Source organism: Pyrus communis, chromosome 4 (genome assembly GCF_041283825.1).
Source record: "Pyrus communis isolate YQ-2024b chromosome 4, ASM4128382v1, whole genome shotgun sequence".
Lineage (NCBI taxonomy): Eukaryota > Viridiplantae > Streptophyta > Magnoliopsida > Rosales > Rosaceae > Pyrus > Pyrus communis.
This window is the reverse complement of record NC_142568.1, coordinates 17,122,501-17,137,500: the sequence shown is the minus strand read 5'-3', so window position 1 is coordinate 17,137,500 and position 15,000 is coordinate 17,122,501. Positions and strand designations below refer to the sequence as shown.

Here is a 15,000-nt window from a genome sequence, read left to right as displayed (position 1 = left end):
CTTCGACCTCGTGACAAAGCTTTGTACTATTCATCAAAACAAGGACATAAGTCATAGTCTGAGTCCAACTTAGATGCCCTAAGTCTTGGATTCGCATCAGATGTTGTGGCAAGCAATAAGCACCTAAAAGACCCATATATATTACGGTCATCTTGCGGTGACAGTGGCTAAGATCAATATATAATTTCAATGTCCTGGTCCTCCTAAAGAGATTGAAAGATTCTTTAAGGTCTCGTTTGATAAGAACGATTAATTTGAATATGACTATTTATTATATTAAAAGCATTTGAAAGAATAATTGTTGTGTGAAAGGGTTGACCTTGACTTTTACTGCCCAAAGAGTACAGCGAAGAGGGCATCTCAATTTTCCACCGGGACCCAACTTTGTTCTTGCAAATGGTCGTTTAGTTGGGCTTTCATAGTCTAATGGCCTAACTTAGGAGATATCTAACCACTCACAACAACTCATAAAAGTCAACAAAAATATGATGGTGAGATTTAGACACAGCTGGCACTACTAGAAATTATAATTTTACCGTCAAATTATAAGCTGACAAAGCAAAATTTTGTTGGCACAAGAGTCATTTCTTGATGAAAAAATTTAATTTATCACGCTAGAATCAATTTACAACGCCAATTTTAGTTGAAAAAATTCGAACGTTAGTCGACGATCATTTTGTAGGCGTACATGCGATGTCTCAGTGAATTTAGTTATGACGGGTAAATTATGGCAAGAACTTTTCCCGTTGTCTTGAAATATCAGCCGACGATGTGAGACAACAAAGTATTTCATTGGCAAACTAATAAGAGAGGCAACAAAGTATTTCATCGGCCAAGTGATAATTACTCTACGTGATATGAACAAACTTAACAAAGTATTTCATTGCTTTAATTAATGGGCTTTGTGGAAGCTTTGGGTTCGGGCTGGAAGAATAGGAGGGATGGAAGAGTCGTGCGTGAGAGAAGAGGAGAGAGGGAAGATTTGTGCCTTACAAAACCATGGATGGGAGGAAAGACGATGGGAGAGAAGGAGGGGTAGGATGACCGAAGCAAGGGTAGGGGTGCCCCGATGTTTGGTTTTGATTTTGTCGGGAACGGGTGGGCAGAGAGATGACGAGGCAGTGACAAACGCCTAGGGGTAGGGTTACTTTCTGAATTTTGCTTCCAGCTAGAAGCCATTTCTGCAAGCGTTGATGAGGATTTCTCCCGACCTTTTGGTTCATTTGATTGAAAAGATAAGTGTCCCTTTTGAACCGAAGTTTTTTTTCTTTGACTGCTGCTTATGGTTTAATCCTATTTTTTCCCCTTTTTTTGTTCATGGCTTATTGTTTGTTGTTTGGTGGTGACCCTGTGAATTAAATACTCAGTTATCTATTCCTCTAAAATGCATCTGATTTTTTTTCGTTCACAGATGATGGCTCATGCCTGAGGTTTTTATGCTCTCTGTTGGTTGTTTGGTGATTGTTATTTTTTGTTTTAAAGTGTGTATGTTGTGTGTGAGGTACAAATTAGAGCAGAGGTTTGTACATGCTGTTTTAAATTGAGGGGGAGCCATAATTTTGTTATCAGAAAAAAATTTGATTGAGGTTTTATCTGGTTCTGTTACGGTTGCGTAATCTGTGGTTCGCAGCGACTGTGATCATTTCCCAACAAATGTATGGAGCTGTGTTCTTTTTGGTGGGGAATTATGGTTGTTGATGTTAACAATGGACTGAGTCTTTCTGTTTGGTATGATTATATCGTTGAACAAGCATGGTTTTAAAGTGGGTGCAAATGACAATTTTGTTTGCACGAGAAAATGGTTGAGTTAGTGGTTTTTAATCTCTGTCGTTTAATTGGTGTACCTTTGCTATGATCCCTATTCCGGCATTGTTTGATTGGCGCAAATGGACTTTTGCATGTGTGTCGCGTGAGAACGCCAAGTTGTGATGTGTTTGTCGTTGTAAACATTATCAGGAACTTTGGCTTTTCATGTGTTTGAATGATAAAAATGGCTAATGTATTGAGCTTGAAAATAAGGGTTTAGGGTTGACTGTCTTTCCATGTGCATAATTTTACCCCATTTTTCGTTTCTTTATAATTTCAATTATCGTTCAGCAACCTAATCACTAAGCTTATTAAATTCATTGACAAAAGTGAACTCGGGGGTCGTATGCAGAGGGTTACGTAGTGGAACTTGGGGGTCGTAGCTTACAGCCACCACGGTGATAGGTATATTTCGTCGCTTTAACCATTTTTAAACTTATAGATTTGTTCGAATCGTCTGGTTTTTCTTCTCGCAACGAGTTCCCATGATTTATTTTCTCATTGTATCTGGAAGTTATTTCGGTTGAAGTGGCACCCTTAAAATTTGTACTCTAGAGTAGCATGACTGGCCTTAATGTGTTTTTTGGATTGGCAAATTTTTTATGGGAACAGCCATATACATCTAGACGTTTAACCTGCCTATTCTAAACTTTTGAACTCCTTTTTCGTTTGGTCTTTGTTATTTTTGTTTTTTAGGGTATCTAATAGGCCAAGATCGCCAGTTTCTTGGTTGTAGTTTTTTCCAAGACATGGCATATTCAAACTTTTAAATTCTTGAACTTATACAAATTTAAATTCTGTTTAATTAATGCTTACTATTTAGGCTTTTGTTGCTAGAATTGAATTATATTATTCCAATTTTTGGCTGTTATTTAAATGGGATTTTGGGTTTGGTATACGGTTTACCTGTGTGGGTGATGCTTTGCCTAATGTTTTGCTGCCTGAATTTTGATTCGGCGAGATTTAGGAATGATTTATATGTTTTAATAGGGATTTGGCATTTTAAGCTCCTTGCTTGGATTGGTTGATAAAATCTGTTGATGTGATGGTCTGCCAAAACTGTCTTTGTCGTTTAACATATAAGATTAACCTTTGTTGCCTCTTGCTTCGCCTCTTTGTTCACGGTGCTATAATCTGCTTTCCCCCACTCTTTCGTTCGTGAAATGTATGAACGCAGTCATCTTAGGAATCTTAATATGATCGTTTTGCCATGGATTAAGCTCATGTCACAGTCTCGATAGATTTTATGGGTCAGGATGAGTGCTAGAGATTTTGGGTATAGCACGTTTTAATGTTCGTTCATGCATCTCAATTCAATATTTTTTTAGATTATCTATCGCCTCAGATGGAAGAGTGAAATACAAAAAAGGTCATTATGAGAAATTAAACTATTGGAAGTATAAGCTGTGGCCTCCTATAAGCCGTCCTACCTACAAAGTATAAGCCGTCCTATAAGCCGTCCTACCTACAAAGTATAAGCCGTCCTACCTACACACTTGTATCCCTTAATTTAGGGTGATTTGATCTTGTTACTTGAAGTCATGTATATAGATCCTTGTAACCTTGTAGAAAAATATTATGAGAAAAAGCATTCTCTTCCATATTTTCCACATGGTATCAGAGCTGGAACCTTAACCGGCCTGACTCCATTGTTGTCCCTTCTCTTCTTCTGCACATTCGTTTCGATAATGGCAGAAGATAATCTTTTTGACTCAGAAGCTGAAAGCTTCACAGCTCCTCGCCCTAGTTTTCCAGAAGCTGAAGTCAACCCAAATCAACGTTTGTGTTCTGTGTTGTTAAATGAGTTTAACTATCTTCCATGGTCCAGATCAATATCTCTTGCCCTTGGAGGAAGATCCAAACTTGGATTCGTCAATGGAAGTATTGAAGCACCTGACGTCGCATCGCCGGAGTATGAAGCATGGCTGTGCAAAGACCAGCTGGTCATGTCGTGGCTCCTCAACTCCATGGATCCTAAGCTGTCTGAAATTTTCAGTTTTTCGGAATCCTCTAGTGCTCTTTGGAAGGCAGTCAAGGACATGTATGGAAATCAAAACAATGCTGCTCGAGTGTTCCAGCTTAAGAGGAATCTCGCAAGTCTTCAACAAGGTGATAAATCCTTTGTTCATCATCTCGGTTGCATGAAAAACATGTGGAACGAACTAGGTATGTATCGACCACACACTATCGATGCTGCCGTACTGTTAAAAAGGTCTGAGGAAGACAAAATCTTTCATTTGCTTGCAAGTTTGGGTTCTGAATATGAAGATCTTATAAGCCATATTCTAATGAATCCCGAACTTCCATCATTTGCAAGTGTTTGCACTACTATCCAGCGAGAAGAAGTACGCAGAAAGTTCATGAATGTTGACGTAAAACCTAGTGTGTCTGAGGCTAAAGCTTTTGTGACAAATCACAAGTCATTTGGAGATAAAGTATACAAGGAAAAAAGGCCAGATCTGAAGTGTCTACATTGTAATAAGGTTGGACATCTAATAGATTGATGCTGGATATTGCACCCTGAGTTGAAGCCAAGGTTTGAGAACAAGCCTTTAAGAGATCATAAGGGCTCACACGCTAGACCACATACAAACAAGTACCATGCTGCTGCTGCTACATCCATCGGTGGGACGATGAACTTTACAGCCAATCCGGCTGACTTGTTGAATGAGTTCTCAACCTACCTTCAAACCAGAAAAGGAAGCACAGGTGAAACGTCGACTGGGGAAAGTCAAACTGCTCTTCTTGGACAGTTTGCAGGGTTCTTAGCTGAATCTGGTCATGTACCTCAAGGAGACATTCCAGGTATTATGTGTGCTCTTTCAACTGCTCTAAATGTTAGTCACTCTCATGATTTTTGGATTACAGACTCAGGTGCCACAGATCACATGACAAATCAATATTCAAAGCTATACGATTTTGAAAGCTACACTAAACCATCACTAGTTTCTGTAGCAAATGGTAGAGGTGTGCCAGTTCTAAGTAGAGGGAAAGTTAAACTGATCTCAGAAACTGTTGAGTCCACAACGTTATATGTTCCATCCTTTCCTTTTCAATTATTGTCCGTAGGAAGGATTACAAATTCTCTAAACTGTCGTGCAATTTTTTCCCCCCACAATGTTGTTTTTCAGGATCTAGCCACCAAGAAGCTGATTGGTGAAGGTCACTACCTAAATGGGCTGCATTATTTTTCAGAGGACCTCAATGTTCCAAAGGGGTTCCAAGTCAGCTCAAACCTAGAACATCGGTTGTGGCATCAACGCCTATCACATCCCTCAGAATCTGTGTTGTCTACGTTGTTCCCTAGTTTATGCAAATCCTCCCTTGTATGTGAAATTTGTCATTTGTCAAAATCTACTAGACTCCCATTCAATTCTTCCATGTCTAGGACTAGCAAGTTTTTTGAGATGGTGCACTCCGATGTTTGGGGACCTGCACCCCTAGAGTCTTTTGATGGTTATAGATACTACGTTATCTTTGTTGATGATTTCTCAAGAGCCACTTGGTTGTACCTCCTAAAATTCAAAAGTGAAGTTATGGATGCTTTCAAGGACTTTCATAATCTTGTCATGAACCATTTTTCGTCCTAAATCCACATACTAAGGTCTGATAATGGCATTGAATATACATCCAAAAATATGACTAACTATTTGAGCACCCATGGAATTATACATCAAACAAGTTGTGTAGGTACTCCTCAGCAAAATGGAATTGTCGAAAGGAAGAATAGGGACCTACTTGAAAAAACCAGGGCGCTAATGTTGCAAATGAATGTGCCTAAGAGGTTTTGGTCTCAAGGAGTTCTTGCAGCCACCTACCTTATCAACAGACTGCCTAGTCGTGTTCTGGATACAAAATCACCATCTGAGGTTATGCAAAACAAAAAAATTAATCTTTCCCATCTGAGAATCTTTGGATGTACCTGTTATGTTCATATTCAATCCCATCACCGAGACAAGCTTGATCCCAAAGCTGTCAAGTGTGTTTTCATGGGATACTCCTCTACCCAAAAAGGGTACAAATGCTACAATCCGTGCTCCAGGAAGATGTTTGTCTCAAGAGATGTACGGTTTGATGAAAACCAACCATATTTCAACAAATCATCAGATCAAAATCGTCAGGGGGAGCACTTTCTAGATCTCTTCCCATTGCCAAATCCAGTCGAACCAAGTGACTGTGTCCATTTACTACTTCACAATCGGGACTCTCATGCAACCCTTAATGACAACCTGCTTATTGGAGACGACACTGAAGCCTCAGAAGCACAAGTAGTTCCCCATGACCATACCACAACATCTATACAAGAGAGTGGAGCTGAACCTATTGTGATCCCAGCTCAACCCCGCAAGAATCCGACTCGAGATCGACATCCACCATCAAGGCTGCAAGACTATGAAACTTACCATGCATGGTACCCTATTCACAAGTTTGTAAATTACTCCAAAGTCTCTCACTCTCATGCAGCCTTCCTCAGTAAACTGTCCTATGAAAGTGAACCAAGGAGCTTTCAAGAAGCCAATCGTCAAGTTGTGTGGAGGCTAGCCATGGAAGAAGAACTCAAAGCCTTGAATGAAAATAAAACCTGGAGTGTAGTTCAACTTCCCAAAGGCAAGAAGGTGGTAGGCAATCGGTGGGTCTATAAAATCAAGTTTAATTCTGATGGCTCAATTGAACGACACAAGGCAAGATTGGTGGCTCGCGATTTTACTCAAACTTTTGGAGTGGACTATAATGAGACATTTGCTCCCGTGGCTAAGATGAGCACAATAAGGGTTTTGTTATCTGTTGCAGTGAACCATGAATGGCCATTGTACCAAATGGATGTAAAAAATGCTTTTTTACATGGAGACCTCGAAGAGGAAGTCTACATGCAACTACCCCCGGGTCATCCACAAGCACAGAATTCAGGTATGGCTTGCAAGCTTCATAAGTCAATCTATGGCTTGAAACAATCTCCTCGTGCTTGGTATGCCAAACTGAGCTCGGTACTTGAAAATTTTGGGTTCAAGAGAAGTCATGCTGATTCCTCCCTGTTTGTTCGAATAGGATCAGTTGGCAAATTAGTTGTACTAATCTATGTTGATGATATCATCATCACAGGTGATAACATTGATGAGATTCACACTCTTAAACATTCTCTTCATCAACAATTTGCCATTAAAGACTTAGGAGTTTTAAAATACTTTCTTGGGATTGAACTGGCCGCTTCCCCCAAGGGACTTTTTTTGAGTCAAAGGAAATATGTGATTGACTTACTTCAAGAAGTGAAGATGATGGATTGCAAACCAACTCGTACTCCTCTTGATAGCAAATTGAAGTTGGACTTGACAGGAGAACCTCTCAGTGATATTAGTTACTACCAACGATTGGTGGGTAAGCTTATATATCTCACCATCACCAGATCGGATATAACTTACGCCGTCAGTCTTGTAAGCCAATTCATGCATGCACCCACTGAAGCTCATTTAAATATTGTTAAAAGAATTCTCAGATACCTCAAAGGCTCCATTGGTCGGGGAATCATCATGAAAAACAATGGTCATACTCAAATCATTGCCTACACCGATGCTGACTGGGCAGGGAATGCTATTGATAGAAAATCCACTACTGGCTACTGCACGTTGGTTGGAGGAAACCTCGTGACATGGAAGTGCAAAAAACAAAATGTAATTGCTCGCTCAAGTGCCGAAGCTGAGTATAGAGCCATGGCTTCCACTGCATGTGAACTCATTTGGCTCAAGGGCCTTCTCTCGGACTTGGGGTTCTCAATCAACACACCTATGTCTCTTTTCTGTGACAATCAAGCAGCTATGCATATTGCCTCCAATCCGGTGTTCCATGAACGCACCAAACACATTGAAGTTGACTGTCACTACGTTCGGGAACAAGTCTAGTCCAAGGTAATTCAAACCACATTCACTCGAAGCCAAGATCAACTTGCTGATATTTTCACGAAGTCTCTTGCTTCTCCTCAGTTTCAAAGTCTGCTCTCCAAGCTTGGATCAATTAACCTCCTTGATCCAGCTTGAGGGGGAGTATTGGAAGTATAAGCCGTGGCCGTCCTATAAGCCGTCCTACCTACAAAGTATAAGCCGTCCAATAAGTCGTCCTACCTACAAAGTATAAGCCGTCCTACCTACACACTTGTATCCCTTAATTTAGGGTGATTTGATCTTGTTACTTGAAGTCATGTATATAGATCCTTGTAACCTTGTAGAAAAATATTATGAGGAAAAGCATTCTCTTCCATATTTTCCACATAAACCTTCTCGTTGTTTACTGCTTAGATGGGAAGTGCCAAGTTCTCTGTTGAAATGTGGGGGACAAAGTTAAAATTGATGTTTTCAGACTTAGCCTTTGTTTGGTGCACTGCCACAGATTAAGTCAATTTGACCGTCGCAGTTTGAGTTACTTTACTAAGTCTGTTTGTTTGTGCTTTGAATCCTTACTCTGATTATTTGCAGTTAAGATCGGCCTCTCATCACAGCAATCGTAATCTACTCTTGCTGCTGCCATTAATCTAGGGGTTCCAAGCCATTGCATTTGAATTATGGCTTGGTATGTCACCTGAACTTTGATGTGTTCTTTCCTCGTCCTTTCCGTTTCATGCAGCACGAGTTTATCATTTTTTTAATTGATTGTTTGGTTTTTTCGGTTTATTTTATTCGTTTGCGCTTTGCTTTGTTTCTCATTCTTGATTGTTTCTGTGATTCTCTGATTGTCATAAGTCCGATGGTTTCTTTCTTTTTTAGGGTTTTCATTTTTTCTGTACAAATCTATTATTGTTTGAAGGTCACTTGCTGTCTCTGTGATTCTGGTTTAACCTAGTGTTCTTAATTCTTTATCGAATGTCCTTAAGCATTTTATATATTTTTTGTTGGTTGCTTCCTTTCTTTGTTGCATTTTCAATTTTCCAAATTGTTGTTCAGAGGTCAGTTACTTTGGTTGGTTGTTATTTTCGTTGAGTTTTTGTGGTGGTGAACTGTTGCATCCTTCCCGAAATGCTTTAATATGTGCCGTTGATGGGTGGGCCCTCTCGACGAACCAACTATTTTTTCTGGACAAATCACAACTTCCATATTTTTGAAAATGGGTAGCCTTTTAAACCAGAGCAAAAGTGCATCGTCATTCCTAGAGTTTTGTTAAAATTATTTTATCAAGCGACATGTCGTTAACCAACATAAAAAATTACCTTATGAGATCGAAATTATGATTGTACATGTGACCCTGTTGGCAACTGTCTCCAATGTGATGGACACTGTATGATGGAAAAATGTTAGATTGGTGTTGGATTCCAGATGAACATGTGTTATCCTGGGCGATGGAATCGTATCATGGATTTCTATGTTTCTCTAAACATATTTAATGAAAATATTTCTGCGGGATCAGGCATAGGGAACACAAACTTTAATCTTCGGACTTTCTCATTGTTGCAGTCTCTGATGATTTGCTTATTCCTATTAGGCTGCCGTTAGATCAACCAAAAGTGTTTTGGCCTGCTCTTATTGTTTTCCGTTATATGCTATCTTATTATTAAATCAATTGTGAATATGTGTGAATCATGTTTCTCAGTGTGAAATTGTTCATGAGGTCTAACTTTTGCATTTGATTAGTAAACCAAGTGCACATTTTGAATGTATTAAATCTTGATCATCACTATTTTTCAAGCAATGCATTTTCTTTTTCCAACCTAAAAGCGTTTGATGCATGTCATTTCTTTAAAGCATTGAAACATACATCGTTCTGGTCGTATATGCGTTTATATTTTCTCTTCCTTTCTGTAGGTTCCATAACTTCTGTTTTGATCGTTGGGGTCGTGCCTTACTGCTTGGTGGCATTTGTGCGTAGCTGCATTCCTGTCTTTGTGTCGATTAGATTTCTGGATCTTTAAATAACTGTCGCCTTTTTTTGTTTCTGTTTCTTCTTTTGTGGCCTTGCACATGTAATCATTGATGAATGCTTTTTCGATCATGGTTGCTTTGTTATATTATCTTTATGCTGGTTTCCTCTGTCGCAATTTTGTTAGCAATGATTGCGTGCCTTATCCATGGTTTTTCCACTGCAGCGGGGAACAACACTGTCTAGGGACATAGCCGTAAATTCATTATCTGTTTTTCGTTCTCTTCTGATCACATTATGATTGTCTTTTTGCTATTATGTTTACAATGTGTTTGTGTTTTTCATGACCTCTTGCTTTAATGAGTTGTGGTTCGCGCGTAATTTCATATGCTTAAGATGGTTCTTTGGTTAATGCGTTGCTGCTGTTTGTGTTTTTTTTTCCCCCATTTATGTAGTTTTATGTCTAGACGAATAGGGTGACCTAGAAGGGCCATTGGAATTCAACGAGCCAATTTGCCTACGTTTGTTGGGGATGTTGGTCTTTGGAGTTGCAAGATGTTCCTACTGCGTGCGACAATGAATATAATGATGTTTCAATCTCTTTCCTACTTTTGAACGACCAAAACAGCCTTCCACAAACATTTGCATCAATTTCCAAACCAAATATTCCCATCAGTGGTGTTTTTAGCCCACGTTTAACACCTGGGACAAGTTCTCATCATATTGTTGTGCCCATTTTTCTTGCTGATCGTGCCGCTGTGCGAAGCCTCTTGGCCAGTGATGCTCAAACCAATCATTTTGTCCTAAATCTGCTCATAACTGGGCAAGCCGCCTATCGAAGAAAAAGAAAGAGTATGCACTCTTTCGACAAAACACTGTTTACATTTTGTTGCTAATTTCTAGGGTTAACTTTTCTCCATCGGTTAAGTTCTGCCTGTTTATTTGATGGGCGCTTCTATTGATCTTTGTTTTTATAGGGGTTGATCCAAAATATGTTGATTTTGGCTTAAGAATTGCCAATGTCAGTACTGCAATGCTCTGTTTTGGTCTACAGAATAGACGGCGAAGAATGTTTTATCAGTTTATGCCTCATAGTTTACTGCGTGTTGCATGAGTCAAAAAGTTAAATTCCCACGTTTTAAACCCACCCTCGTTTATTTGGATCATTTGTTGAATCCCAAAAATTCTCAAAGCTGCTTGCAATTTAAAACAAATGTTAGATATAATTCAATCATGGTGTTCACTTCGATGAGAGCCAAGGTTGATACGTCCATCAACAAGGGTTGGGGTCTTTATGTTTTTAGGATTGATGATTAGGTGCATCATTTGATGGGTTTTTTATTGCCTTTACAAGGCTAAAATCCTAAATTTGCACAACTATACATTCATGACACTCAGAATGAAGTCGGTAATTGTATTGGTTGTTTAGGTGGATCAAAAGCAGTTAAAAAACTCTATCGGCATGTTGTTGATGGCCTCATCAAAATGCTAGATGAGTGTAATGAGGTTGTTCAACTTTTTAGGCTCGCTAGGGATAGGATTAATGAAGGGTCTACAAGCCATTTGCGTTTGCGTTAGTACGGTGCGTAGGCCAACCATGATGCACAGTATGATATACCGGTGTGTGATGGGATAGGTGGCTTGATAATTGGGGACATCGGTGAATTTCACAATGAAAAAGATATCATTATGGAACATAGGACAAATGACCTATAACAAATCACAAAGTTATATTCTGAGTACATGGTTCTACAATATCCTCTTCTTTTCCCACACGGTGAAGATGGGTATAAGAAAGGCCTTTCTTGGAATCCTAATTTTAAAGGGAAAAAACCAATGACTGGGGGGGGAGGGGGCGGTATCAATGAGAGCGTTTTTGGGCTATCAAATTCAAGATAAACCAAGACACAATGACACCCTGTTGAAAGGTGGCAGATTGTTTTAGCAATATTTAGTTGATGCATATGCCACGCTTGAAGAAGATAGGTTAGATTACATCAGGGCAAATCAAGATTCTTTTAGAACAGAAGGTCTTAAAGGAATTCATAAAACACTCAAAGCAGGAAATACAAGCATTTCTTTGTTGGCAAGATGGTCATTTTGCCAACTTTCTTTACCAGCAATGTTAGATATATGATAAATAATTATCAGGATGTCATGGCCATATGCGTCACTTTGGAAATCTTGATTTATTTATCACTTTCACCTGCAATGCAAAGTGGCCTAGAATTATTGAAGATTTGCGTAATAAACCTAGTTGTAGGGCTGAAGACATGCCTGATATAGTCTCCAGAATTTTTAAAGCAAAGCTTGACCATATGATTAAATTTATAAAATCATGAACACCATTTAGTGATGTCGAATCTGGTTGGTTCATTGCTCTTGGCCAAATTTGTTTTTGTAATTGTTTATCTATCTTCTCATTGCATATGTAGAGCTTTCTGTTTTGATGTCTTTACATTTATTTTTTTTTAAATAACAGTGATTTACACGGTGGAGTTTCAAAAACAAGGTCTACCTCATTGTCATATCTTGGTCCAGGTGAACAAACATTTTAAATGTTGTTCTCCCTGTGATGTTGATTCTATCATTTCAACTGAGATACCTAATGAAGAATGTGAAAAGTTGGGTACGATGCAGTTTCGTAGTACATGATCCACGGCCCACGTGGTCTTGCAAATCGATTTTCACCTTGCATGAAAGAAAACGAGTGTTCCAAAAAATTTCCAAAACCTTTCACAAGTGAGACCACTTTTTTTGTTGATGGTTTCATTTCATACAAGTGTCGGGATATAGAAAATCTGTTTGTTCAAAAAAATGGAATCAAGCTTGATAACACATTTGTTGTCCTTTACAATCGTGTGCTATTATTGAATTATCAAGCACATATAATTGTTGAATTATGCTATCAATCAACACTTATCAAGTATCTTTTTAAGTACATAACTAAAGGTGTTGATCGGGCTAAAGTTGTTTTTTAAGATGAAGAGTTTGATGAGGTTGTGGCTTATTTAAATTGTAGATATTTATGCCCTTACGAAGCAGTCTGCAGATTGTTACAATTTCACATTCATTTTAGGGAACCATCGGTTGTAAGGTTGTTTGTGCACCTTCCATCTGACCAAAGTGTTGTTTTTAGAGAGTTCGATGATCTAAACTATGTTGTTAACCTCCTTAATCTCGAAAGGACAATGTTAACACAATGGTTTGAAACAAGTGTCCAAGACCCTGATGCACGTAAGTTATCTTACGTTGAATTTCCTACCAAGTATGTTTGGAAAAATGACGACAAACAGTGGACCCGTAGAAAACAAGGTAGATCTTTAGGTAGGGTTGCGTATATTCACCTTGTTGCCAGTGAGTTATACTATATGAGGTTACATCTTAACTACTAGAAAGGTAGCCTTAGTTTTGACCATTTAAAAACCGTCAACGACGTTCTTGAACCCACATTCCAAGCAGCATGCATCTTTCTTGGTTTATTGGGAGATGATAGGGAATGGAATAGTGCTATGTTAGAAGCGGTTATCACTGCGTCATCTTTTCAATTAAGGCAATTGTTTGTCACGTTGGTTTTCTTTTGTAATGTTGCTGATCCATTAGCTTTGTTTGAAGCGCATTGGAAGACAATGTGCGATGACATTTCCAAAACATGCTTAATGCTTTTGGCCTGCAAGATGTCTCTAAATACCAGGATGAACTTAGAAATTCTTGTTTGTATGAATTAGAAAAGTTGTTCACCGCTTCAAATAGTTCTCTATCAAAGCATCACTTGCCACAACCGAACAATCTAATGATGGATAAACTTAAGAATAGGAGTTTGAAGAAGTTAGGTTACAACGTTGACTGACTGAAACAGGAGCACTCACTCTTGATTGGCCAGTTAAACAAAGAGCAAAAATTAGTTTATGACAGCGTCATAGAGACGATTGACAACAACAAAGCTAGCCTATTTTTTATGCATGGTCATGGTGGGACGGGCAAGACTTTTTTGTGGACCACCATCATAGCTAGAATTAGATCCCAAAATCAAATTGTTTTGGTAGGGGATTCATCTAGAATGCCTCTCTTGCTTCCTGGTAGAAGAACAGCTTGCTCTAGATTTAAAATTCTTATCGACGTCACATATTGTTTGGTTTGTGAAATTAAAAAAAGGACTTATCTTGCAAAACTAATCACTAAAGCTGCTCTCATTGTTTAGGATGAAGCCCCAGTGAATCATAAATGATGTTTTGAAACTCTAGATAGATCCCTCTGTTATGTTCCTAACGGCTCAAAACCAGGCTTTGACCATTTGCCATTTGAGGGTAAACCAATCATTTTTGGAGGTGATTTCAGGCAAATTCTTCATGTTGTTCCAAATGGAAGTGTTGCTGACATTGTTCAAGCTTCATTAACGAGTTCATAGCTTTGGTCCTATTTAACTATTTTTACCCTGAAGCAAAACATAAGGCTTTCGAAATCATGTTTGAATGAAGGGAAAAACCAAGAACTCGCTGATTTTGCAAAGTGGATACTAGATATTGGAAACGGTACTATTGCCAAATCTATATCTTCAACTGATGGAGGAAGCTCGTGGGTCAAAATTCCAAAACAATTCCTTATCCATTTTGATGAAAATCCCATCAAAGCCATAATTTCAGCTGTCTATAGGAATTTCAAAACAAATTTATGAGATTTGTTGTATCTAAAAGAAGGGGCTGTACAGATACCATGAAATGATACAACGATTGAAATAAACGATTTTGTGTTGGGTATGGTGCCATGCAAAAGTCGTTCTTATCTCAATTTTGATTCGATGTCTTCTGCAACGGAAAATTTAGATGTGCTTTATCTAGTAGAATTTTCTAAACCAACTTGATTTACCTAGTTTGCCCCAGTGATGTTAATCAGAAATTTAAATTAAAGTGGAAGGTTGTGCTGCAATTGAACGACATAGTTGTGCAAGAAAAAATCATAATAGGAAGCAACATCGATAATTACTTAATCATCTCAACATAAATATCCCTTTACTGTAGGAAGACGACAATTCCCTCTAAAAATTTGTTCTGCGATGACAATCAACAAAAGTCAAGGACAATCCTTGAAAATTGTTAGCCTGTTTCTATCACATAATGTTTTTTTCTAATGGACAACTAGATGTTGCATTGTCCAGGGTGACCTCAAAACAAGGTCTCAAAATTGTTATTGCTTATGATGGTGACATGCCTGATGGTTATACAAAAAACATCATTTATAAAGATGTTTTGAAACATTTGCACGAGGGTATATGTTTGTGTTAACATTTTGCCCCATTGTTTATTTTTTGAAATATGGCTCCACCATTTCTTTGATGAATTGCCTTATTCAATGTTG

At 38.5% G+C, this 15,000-nt stretch overlaps 1 pseudogene; it reads right to left on the bottom strand.

The window, feature by feature from the left end:
* The window catches only part of LOC137722052 (putative receptor protein kinase ZmPK1), an 8,758-nt pseudogene extending 8,703 nt beyond the window's left edge, over positions 1–55 (bottom strand).
* Between the last annotated feature and the right edge of the window lie 14,945 nt (positions 56–15,000).